Genomic DNA, 11,374 nt, shown 5'->3' with positions numbered 1-11,374 from the left:
GTTCTCCCAGATCATCGGCAGTCACGATGGCCCAATCAAAGGCCTTATTACGGGCAAGTTCCGTTCCAATGGCAAGGAACGAGCCAATCTTGACGAGTGGTTCCGATCCCGCGCCATAGATCAGCTCGAGAAGCTAAGTTATAGTGATGGGCATCTGCGCTTGCTGCCAATGTCCGCGCTCCACTTCGCGCCCACGCTGCGCCTTGCCAAGTTCATGAACTGCCATTCCCCCCCTAATGGCGTGCCCACTCTTTTTCTACCATGACAGAAGCACCCCGAGCTCGTCGTCGTCCGCATCCCAAAGGATGACATGGAGCACCTGCTCTGCGGCTGTACTGCACTCGAGTTCCTTCGTCTTCAGGCGATGAATTGGTCGAGTACGTTGCACATCACCTCACGACTCTCCGGACTATTTATGTGTGTTGCTGGTGCTGCAACGAGAGATCACAAAAGGTGGACCACAATATGGTCACCCAAGACACACCTTCACTTGAGAGATTACTTGTAGTTGATCAACAAGGTCCAACAAGAATCAATGTCATTTCTGCGCCGAAATTGAAAGTGGTGGGCTACTCGTCTGTCAAATACTACAACTTTCAGGTACAACAGTCACCTTATATACCTCAAGGTGTTTGAACTAGTTAAAAGCAATGCAAGCTAGAAACCATATGAAAGATGAAACCAATATCACTCTACCAAATTAAAGGGTTTTTACACCTGTGCCCCTGGTTCCTTATGTCTACTCATTCATCCCCATGCTCTTAAATTTTGCTTAGTTTTCCCCACTCCCTTGCTCGAAACCCTCAAAAGAGGTCACAACGGACGTTGCCGTCGGGTCAGTGCTTTGACCGTTAGCTCTCACGAGTGGGGCCGTGTTGGGCGGTGTAGCTGTTCGACCGTTGGGCCGACCCTTGCATTAAACGTCTGCGTGCGCCGCCACGGCAGAAGCCTACTATGCATGCACCCAACAAGCCTGCCTGCATGCGTCGATGCGCACCGCCACGATGCGCCGACCGAGCCTGCATGCGCTGATGCTTGCCGCCATGATGCACTGACCGAGCCGCTTTCATGCATGCCAGCCGCCACGGATGCAGCGACGGTCGCTGTCGCTGGTTCCTCTCTTCTCGCATGCTTGTCTCCTTGGTTTAGAGCATTGTTTTTATGATAAGTTGCAGCCTTTTCGATCCACTCCCATCTGCACCCGTTTTGCTATGACAAATAAATTTAACAAATATGTTGTGGATGCATGCACTAGCTAGGTGGCTACATATTTGTGGCTTGTGTAAAAAAGAAGGGTTCGTTGTGGCTGATGCACTAGGTGGTTACTAACAAAGCGAGCTCTCTAAAAAACAATCAACAAACATGTAGATAGTTCCAACAAGCCCATAGCACGATTGCATAGTTGAAACTAGGAAGAACTTCATAATAGAATAGATAGAAAACTTAATAATAGAACTTGATAAAAGGGCCAACAAGCCCATAACATCTCCAACATAGTTCAATTACAACTTAACATAACATAGACTAAAAAAATGGATAGAGGGTTTAGAACCCTAGACGCCGCCTTCTCCACCTCGCTCCTCCTGCGGGCGCCCTTCACTGCTCCTCCGGGGCATTGTCGATGGGGTACGGAAGAGTGTTCATGCGCGACATGATGGAGAAGATGTTGGTGTACTCCGTGAACATGTTGTGGGTGGTGAAAGCGATGAACTCGCAGCCACACCAAAACACCCGGTCGAGGAGGTAGAAGGCATCGAATGTGTTGGTGAAGTGGGCAAAGAGAGCAACCACCACCCCGTTTTGTATGACCTCCTCGACACGGAACATCCTTGGAGATCCCCGCGGGAGGTGGTGGTAGCCGAACGCGAGGAAGAACTTGGTGAAGTTCCTGCGGTCCTCCACATTGATATCGCCCACACACGTAGTGTGCGCTCAACGTACACGCCGGGAGGGTAGAGCCTCTCCAGCACGGTGGGTGGGAAGTGGTAGGTTGGTCCGATGTACTGCATGGCTGAGGATGTATTAGAAGAAGGAGAAGTGGTCGAAGAGCAAGAAGGGCAGATGGCAGAGAGGATGGGAGATGGATGAGGGATGGCAGAGGCAAAGGGTGGCTTAAATAGCCGTAGTGCTACGTGCTATTTGGCCATGGCAATAACAGGGTCAAATGTGAAGTAGCCCGTTTTCAAACCCACCGCAGCATCGGGAGTGTACACGCGTGAGAAATGGTGGTTTGAAAAAGAAGAAGAAAAATAAGCTAATTGCATGCGTGGGAATCCGTGGTCATATATATTATATGAACAAAAAGAGACAATTTTTGAATAGTTTGTGGCCATTTTGCATGATAAAAGTAAATTTTGCCCTTAAAAATTTGGTCGTTTTGCATTTTTATAGAAAAAAAAGAACTAAATTTTGCTACGCAATGTAAATTGATTTCAAACGATGCAAAAAAAAATACAGAGCCAGCACATTCAAAAAAAACAGAGCAAACGATGCAAAAAACGACGCAATTCGACGGCCCAACCAGAGCTTGGTTTCCTTTTGGGACCAATAACAACATTTTTTTCATGGAGTCTACTACCTCTTGAGCATGCGTTGGTTTTCCCTTGAAGAGGAAAGGGTGATGCAACAAAGTAGCGTAAGTATTTCCCTCAGTTCTTGAGAACCAAGGTATCAATCCAGTAGGAGACTACACGCAAGTCGCCTAGTACCTGCACAAACAAACAAGAACCTTGCAACCAACGCGATAAAGGGGTTGTCAATTCCTTCACGGTCACTTACGAAAGTGAGATCTGATAAAGATAATAAGATAAATATTTTTGGTATTTTTATTGTATAGATTGAAAAGTAAAGATTGCAAAATAAATAGTAAACTAGAATTGTAGATCGGAAACTTATATGATGTAAATTAGACCCGAGGGCCATAGGTTTCACTAGTGGCTTCTCTCAAGATAGCATATATTACAGTGGGTGAACAAATTACTGCCGAGCAATTGATAGAAAAGCGCATAGTTATGATGATATCTAGGTGTGATCATGAACATAGGCATCAGGTCCGTATCAAGTAGATCGAAACGATCCTGCATCTACTACTATTACTCCACACATCGACCGCTATCTAGCAAGCATCTAGAGTATTAAGTTCAGAAGAACAAAGTAACGCATTAGGCAAGATGACATGATGTAGAGGGATAAACTCAAGCAATATGATATAAACCCCATCTTTTTATCCTCGATGGCAACAATACAATATGTGTCGGTTCCCTTTCTGTCACAGGGATCGAGCACCGCAAGATTGAACCCAAAGCTAAGCACTTCTCCTATTGTAAGAAAGATCAATCTAGTAGGCCAGACTAAACCGAAAATTCGAAGAGACTTGCAAAGATATCAAATCATGCATATAAGAATTCAGAGAATAATCAAATATTGCTCATAGATAATCTTGATCATAAACCCACAATTCATCGGATCTCGGCAAATGCACCGCAAAAAGAATTACATCGAATAGATCTCAAAGAACATCAAGGAGAACTTTGTATTGAGAACCAAAGAGAGAGAAGAAGCCATCTAGCTAATAACTACGGACCCAAAGGTCTGTGGTAAACTACTCACACATCATCGGAGAGCCTATGGTGTTGATGTAGAAGCCCTCCGTGATCGAATCCCCCTTCGACAGATCGCCGGAAAAGGTCCCCAGATGGGATCTCACGGGTACAGAAGGTTGCGGCAGTGGAAAAGTGGTTTCGTGGATCCCTTGGATGTTTTCAGGGTATAAGAGTATATATAGGCGAAAGAAGTAGGTCATTGGAGCTACGAGGGGCCCACGAGGGTGGGGGCGCGCCTACCCCCTGGGCGCGCGGCCCTACCTCGTGGCCGCCTCGTTGCTTTCGTGACCTCCACTCCAAGTCTCCTGGATTGCATTTGTTCCAAAAAAAGATCCTCGCGAAGGTTTCGTTCCATTTGATATTCCTTTTCTATGAAACACTGAAATAGGCAAAAAAACAGCAATTTGCAATGGGCCTTCAGTAAATAGGTTAGTCCCAAAAAATAATATAGAAGTGCATAATAAAGCCCATTAAACATCCAGAACAAATAATATAATAGCATGGAACAATCAAAAATTATAGATACGTTGGAGACGTATCAAGCATCCCCAAGCTTAATTCCTGCTTGTCCTCGAGTAGGTAAATGATAAAAACAGAATTTTTGATGTGGAATGCTTCCTAACATAATTTTCAATGTAATTTTCTTTATTTTGGCATGAATACTCAGATTCGAAAGATTCAAGACAAAAGTTTAATATTGACATAAAAACAATAATACTTCAAGCATACTAACCAAGCAATTATGTCTTCTCAAAATAACATGGCCAAAGAAAGCTATTCCAACAAAATCATATAGTCTGGCTATGCTCTATCTTCATCACACAAAATATTTAAATCATGCACAACCCCAATGACAAGCCAAGCAATTGTTTCGTACTTTTGATGTTCTCAAACTTTTTCAATCTTCACGCAATACATGAGCGTGAGCCATGGATATAGCACTATAGGTGGAATAGAATGGTGGTTGTGGAGAAGACAAAATGGAGAAGATAGTCTCACATCAACTAGGCATATCAACGGGCTATGGAGATGCCCATCAATAGATATTAATGTGAGTGAGTAGGGATTGCCATGCAATGGATGCACTAGAGTTATAAGTGTATGAAAGCTCAACAAAAGAAACTAAGGTGGTGTGCATCCAACTTGCTTGCTCACGAAGACCTAGGGCATTTTGAGGAAGCCCATCATTGGAATATACAAGCCAAGTTCTATAATAAAAAATTCCCACTAGTATATGAAAGTGACAACATAAGAGATGCTCTATCATGAAGATGATGGTGCTACTTTGAAGCACAAGTGTGGAAAAAGGATAGTAGCATTGCCCCTTCTCTCCTTATCTCTCTTTTTTTTATTTGGGCCCCTTTTTTATGGCCTCTTTTTTCGTCCGGAATCTCATCCCAACTTGTGGGGGAATCATAGTCTCCATCGTCATTTCCTCACATGGGACAATGCTCTAATAATGATGATCATCACACTTCTATTTACTTACAACTCAAGAATTGCAACTCGATACTTAGAACAAAATATGACTATGTGAATGCCTTCGGAGGTGTACCGAGATGTGCAATGAATCAAGAGTGGCATTTATGAAATTATGAACGGTGGCTTTGCCACAAATACGATGTCAACTACATGATCATGCAAAGCAATATGACAATGATGAAGCATGTCATAATAAACGGAATGGTGGAAAGTTGCATGGCAATATATCTCGGAATGGCTATGGAAACGCCATAATAGGTAGGTATGGTGGCTGTTTTGAGGAAGGTAAATGGTGGGATTATGGTACCGGGGAAAGTTGTGCGGTACTAGAGAAGCTAGCAATGGTGGAAGGGTGAGAGTGCGTATAATCCATGGACTCAACATTAGTCATAAAGAACTCACATACTTATTGCAAAAATATATTAGTTATAGAAACAAAGTACTACGTGCATGCTCCTAGGGGGATAGATTGGTAGGAAAAGACCATCGCTCGTCCCCAGCCACCACCCATAAGGAAGACAATCAATAAATAAATCATGCTCCGACTTCATCACATAACGGTTCACCATACGTGCATGCTACGGGAATCACAAACTTTAACACAAGTATCTCTCAAATTCACAACTACGCAACTAGCATGACTCTAATATCACCATCTTCATATCTCAAAACAATCATAAAGAATCAAACTTCTCATAGTATTCAATGCACTTTATATGAAAGTTTTTATTATACCCATCTTGGATGCCTGTCATATTAAGACTAATTTTATAGCCAAAGCAAATTACCATGTTGTTTTAAAGGACTCTCAAAATAATATAAGTGAAGCATGAGAGATCAATAATTTCTATAAAATAAAACTACCATCGTGCTTTAAAAAGATATAAGTGAAGCACTAGACCAAATTTATCTAGATCAAAAGATATAAGTGAAGCACATATAGTATTCTAATAAATTCCGATTCATGTGTGTCTCTCCCAAAAGGTGTGTACAGCAAGTATGATTGTGGTAAACTAAAAAATAAAGACTCAAATCATACATGATGCTCCAAGCAAAACACATATCATGTGATGAATAAAAATATAGCCTCAAGTAAAGTTACCGATAGACGAAGACGAAAGAGGGGATGCCTTCCGGGGCATCCCCAAGCTTAGGCTTTTGGTTGTCCTTGAATTTTACCTTGGGGTGCCTTGGGCATCCCCAAGCTTAGGCTCTTGCCACTCCTTGTTCCAAAATCCATCAAATCTTTACCCAAAAACTTGAAAACTTCACAACACAAAAACAGAAAATCTCATGAGCTCCGTTAGTATAAGAAAACAAACCACCACTTTAAGGTACTATAATGAACTCATTCTTTATTTATATTGGTGCTAAACCTACTGTATTCCAACTTATCTATGGTTCATACCCCCGATACTAGCCATAGATTTATCAAAATAAGCAAACAACACACGAAAAACAGAATCTGTCAAAAACAGAACAGTCTGTAGTAATCTGTAGGTTTCGAATACTTATGTAAATCCAAAAATCCTGAGAAATTAGAACGTCCTAAATAATTTGTATATTAATCTACTGAAGTTGGTATTGGTATTTTATCGCTCTCTGGTAAAAAAATGAAAATTATTCTCGTGAGCGCATACTTTCTGTTTTTTCAGCAAGATCAACTAACAATCACCCAAGAAGATCCTAAAGGATTTACTTGGCACAAACACTAATTAAAACATAAAAAACACAATCATAACAGAGGATAGATGATTTATTTATTACTAAACAGGAACAAAAAAATTGGGTTGCCTCCCAACAGGCGCTATCGTTTAACGCCCCTAGCTAGGCATAAAAACAAGAATAGATCTAGGTATTGTCATCTTTAGTATGCAATTCTTCAATTGAACACTTATAACCCTTATGAGTTTCCTTCCTTTTATTGATTATCAAACTACTAGGCAAGAAATCAAGATAATCATTTGTAGCAAAAGGTTCCTTAATGATAGCGAAAAAATTAGGGTGAACACTTATTGATTTGAGATCCATATTCTCCTTACTAGAAGATTCATCCTTATTTTTAGGAACATACATAAACTTAGAAACTTTGGTAGGAGGAGGGTTTGATATGTTTCTCACGGCAGAAAAGGCAGACCCTAAGTTGGTAATAATATCCTCAAGTTTATCAATTCTAGTGGAATCTTGATCTATCTTTTCATTAACTGAGGGTTCTTTTTCTCTCAAATTTTTCAGAGTAACTCCTACCTTAGATCCATATTGGGTAATTTGGTTATGGATTTTTTTTATCCAAATTCTTGATCAACTCTACAGTGGCAACTTTATTTTCAATAATTTCAAGCCTTTGCATCACATGTTCCAAAGTTAAAATAGTTCCATTAACCAAAAGAGGTGGTGGGCCTAACAAATCTATCATAGTATTATAAGAATAAAAAGTATGGCTTCCCAAGAAATTCCCTCCGGTGATGGTGTCAAGAACATATCTATACCAAGGAGTGATGCCTACGTAAAAATTGCGAAGAAGAACGGAAGTAGATTGCTTTTTAACAGATCTATTTTGAGCGTTGCAAATTCTATACCAAGCATCTTTTAAGTTTTATCTCTCCCTTTGTTTAAAATTAATAACTTCATTATCAGGAGTGTTAACAATGATAGGAGAACTAGCCATGAGGGCAAATAAACGATCTAACACACAGACGCACAAGAGGCAAGCAAAAGAAGGCGAACGGAAAAAGGGCGAACGGAAAAAGGGCGAACGGAAAAGAGGCGAATAAAATGGCAAGGGTGAAGTGGGGGAGAGGAAAACAAGAGGCAAATGGCAAATAATGTAATGCGAGGGATAAGAGTTTGTGATGGGTACTTGGTATGTCTTGACTTGACGTAGATCTCCTCGGCAAAGGTGCCAGAAATCCTAGTTGACGGGAGATCAAATCTTGACTTGACTTGGTGCAAATATCCCCGGCAACGGTGCCAGAAATCCTTCTTGCTACCTCTTGAGCATGCGTTGGTTTTCCCTTGAAGAGGAAAGGGTGATGCAACAAAGTAGCATAAGTATTTCCCTTAGTTTTTGAGAACCAAGGTACCAGTCCAGTAGGAAACTACACGCAAGTCTCCTAGTACCTGCACAAACAAACAAGAACCTCACAACCAACGCGATAAAGGGGTCGTCAATCCCTTCACAGTCACTTACGAAAGTGAGATCTGATAAAAATAATAAGATAAATATTTTAGGTATTTTTGTTGTATAGATTGAAAAGTAAAGGTTGCCAAATAAATAGTAAACTAGAATTGTAGATCGGAAACTTATATGATGTAAAGTAGACCCGGGGGCCATAGGTTTCACTAGTGGCTTCTCTCAAGATAGCATATATTACGGTGGGTGAACAAATTACTACCGAGCAATTGATAGAAAAGCGCATAGTTATGATGATATCTAGGCATGATCATGAACATAGGCATCATGTCTGTATCAAGTAGACCGAAACGATTCTGCATCTACTACTATTACTCCACACATCGACCGCTATCCAGCATGCATCTAGAGTATTAAGTTCATAAGAACAGAGTAACGCATTAGGCAAGATGACATGATGTAGAGTGATAAACTCAAGCAATATGATATAAACCCCATCTTTTTATCCTCGATGGCAACAATACAATACATGTCGATTCCCTTTCTGTCACAGGGATCGAGCACCGCAAGATTGAACCCAAAGCTAAGCACTTCTCCCATTGCAAGAAAGATCAATCTAGTAGGCCAAACTAAACCCAAAATTCGAAGAGACTTGCAAAGATATCAAATCATGCATATAAGAATTCAGAGAAGGATCAAATATTGTTCATAGATAATCTTGATCATAAACCCACAATTCATCGAATCTCGGCAAACACACTGCAAAAAGAATTATATCGAAAGATCTCCAAGAACATCGAAGAGAACATTGTATTGAGAACCAAAGAGAGAGAAGAAGCCATCTAGCTAATAACTATGGACCCGAAGGTCTGTGGTAAACTACTCAGACATCATCGAGGAGGCTATGGTTTTGATGTAGAAGCCCTCCGTGATCGAATCCCCCTCCGACAGATCGCCGAAAAAGGTCCCCAGATGGGATCTCACGGGTACAGAAGGTTGCGGCGGTGGAAAAGTGGTTTCATGGCTCCCCTGGATGTTTTCAGGGTATAAGAGTATATATAGGTGAAAGAAGTAGGTCGGTGGAGCTACGAGGGTCCCACGAGGGTTGGGGCGCGCCTACCCCCTGGGCGCACGGCCCTACCTCGTGGCCACCTTGTTTCTTTCTTGACCTCCACTCCAAGTCTCCTGGATTGCGTTTGTTCCAAAAAAGATCCTCGCGAAGGTTTCGTTCCGTTTCGATTCCATTTGATATTCCTTTTCTGCGAAACACTAAAAAAGGCAAAAAAATAGCAATTTGCATTGGGCCTTCGGTTAATATGTTAGTCCCACAAAATAATATAAAAGTGCATAATAAAGCCCATTAAACATCCAAAACAAATAATATAATAGCATGGAACAATCAAAAATTATAGATACGTTGGAGACGTATCTGAGTCAGTGGTGGGCGAGCAGCTGAGCACTACCAATAGGATCGCCTCTCGCGGATCGCCCCACGATCCAACGATGCGGAGCCATCCTTGTGATCCAACGGCGCGGAGCCTGCACGCAGCCAGCCCACCTAATTCCTTCTAGAAGACCAGATCTGAGGGTTGTCGCTTGGCGCGAGGGTATGATCGGACGACTGACGTTGGGAGCTAGGGTTAGGCGAAACCCCGCAGGGTTTAGTGGGGTTTTGAGCTGGTCAACGGTATTTCGAAGGCTTTGATTGAGCATAACTAATTTAAAAAAATCAAAAAAATATGAAACCTTCATCGTTCGTCGTTTTATAAGACAAACTAACAAGGAAAAATACTAAACTTGGTCTATGATCATTTTCATGAAAAAAACCATAGCTGGCACGATCGAGGTCAAATGAGCACCATTTATTTAAAAAAAATCAAAAATATATAAAACATGCGCACAATGTTGTCTTATGTGACCTGTTACCAACCAAAAATCATAAACTTGGTTTATGGTCATTTTCATGAGAAAACCTTCACACATATGAGCTATCATGTACATGATTTCATAGAGTTCAAGGAGAGGGGGTAGGGTTACCTTCTGTTTTTGAAAAATTTAAAAAAGTCAAAAAAAATCACCAAAGCTTTATTTCAAAGTGAATAAGAAGGATTTGAAGTTAGTTTTCCATTTTCATATTTCAAATGTGTTTTTAATAGTTTTTATATTAAAACATATGTTTCCAAAAGAAAATGAAAAAAATGAATATTAATTCAAAAAATAGTGAGACTACGAATCTACACTATGGAAAGTGAATATGTGTTAATAAAAAACATTTGGCTCATTTAGAGTAGGTCCAAAAAAACTTGATTACAAATGGGATGTTTACCCTAGCCTGGGAGCTCATTTGGAGCACATTTCTCAAGTTCAAATTTATTTGACCTCCTCTAAATCACTTCAAATTTTGCACACATGATCTCCGACACAAACATAGATAGTTTTCCAAGGTTTTACTTGTTTTTGCATTTTCTTGAATTTATATTGTCCAGGTTTGCCAAGGTTTACATTATCTCATTTGGAGCATGCATTTGATTTCCTACACAACATGTGTGATCATTGCAGCACCTAAAATCATAGTTCACAACATCTAAACATAACTAACCATAGACTCAGGATAGACAAATATACCACATGCAAATTTAAGGACAGACAAATATAGATAGCAACCAGATTACTAGCATCAACATAGGAAACCATAACCAAATTCATGAAAACTACATTTAGTTCAACAAACCATAACCAACGATATTCAGTTCAACAACCAAAAGTAATCCAACAGATAAACTTAAAGATTCAGTTCACAGCATCACATCATCGATCACATCACGCCGGAGCCAGGGCCTTCACGAGGGCGGCATGCTGCCCCCTGATCATGTAGTCCTCCCCGTGAATCGCTACATCCTCCTCATGAGACAAAAGGTGATCGAAGCGGCCATCCCTTGGCCTTGGCTTGGTGGTGCAGTAGGGGTAGTGCCACTTCTTGGCCTTGCGGTTGTAGAAGGAAGCAACTCCCTTGGCCTTGATCTTCACCACCTCCTTGGCTGTGAAGGATGTGACATTGCCCTTGGACACTTCATCTTCAGAATCATACTGCACACATGAATGAGTTACATTAATACATTATAGATTCATGGATATACTATGTCAAAGGAACTAAATG

This window comes from Triticum dicoccoides, chromosome 6A, assembly GCF_002162155.2.
Source record: "Triticum dicoccoides isolate Atlit2015 ecotype Zavitan chromosome 6A, WEW_v2.0, whole genome shotgun sequence".
NCBI lineage: Eukaryota > Viridiplantae > Streptophyta > Magnoliopsida > Poales > Poaceae > Triticum > Triticum dicoccoides.
Note: the sequence above shows the minus strand (reverse complement) of the source record.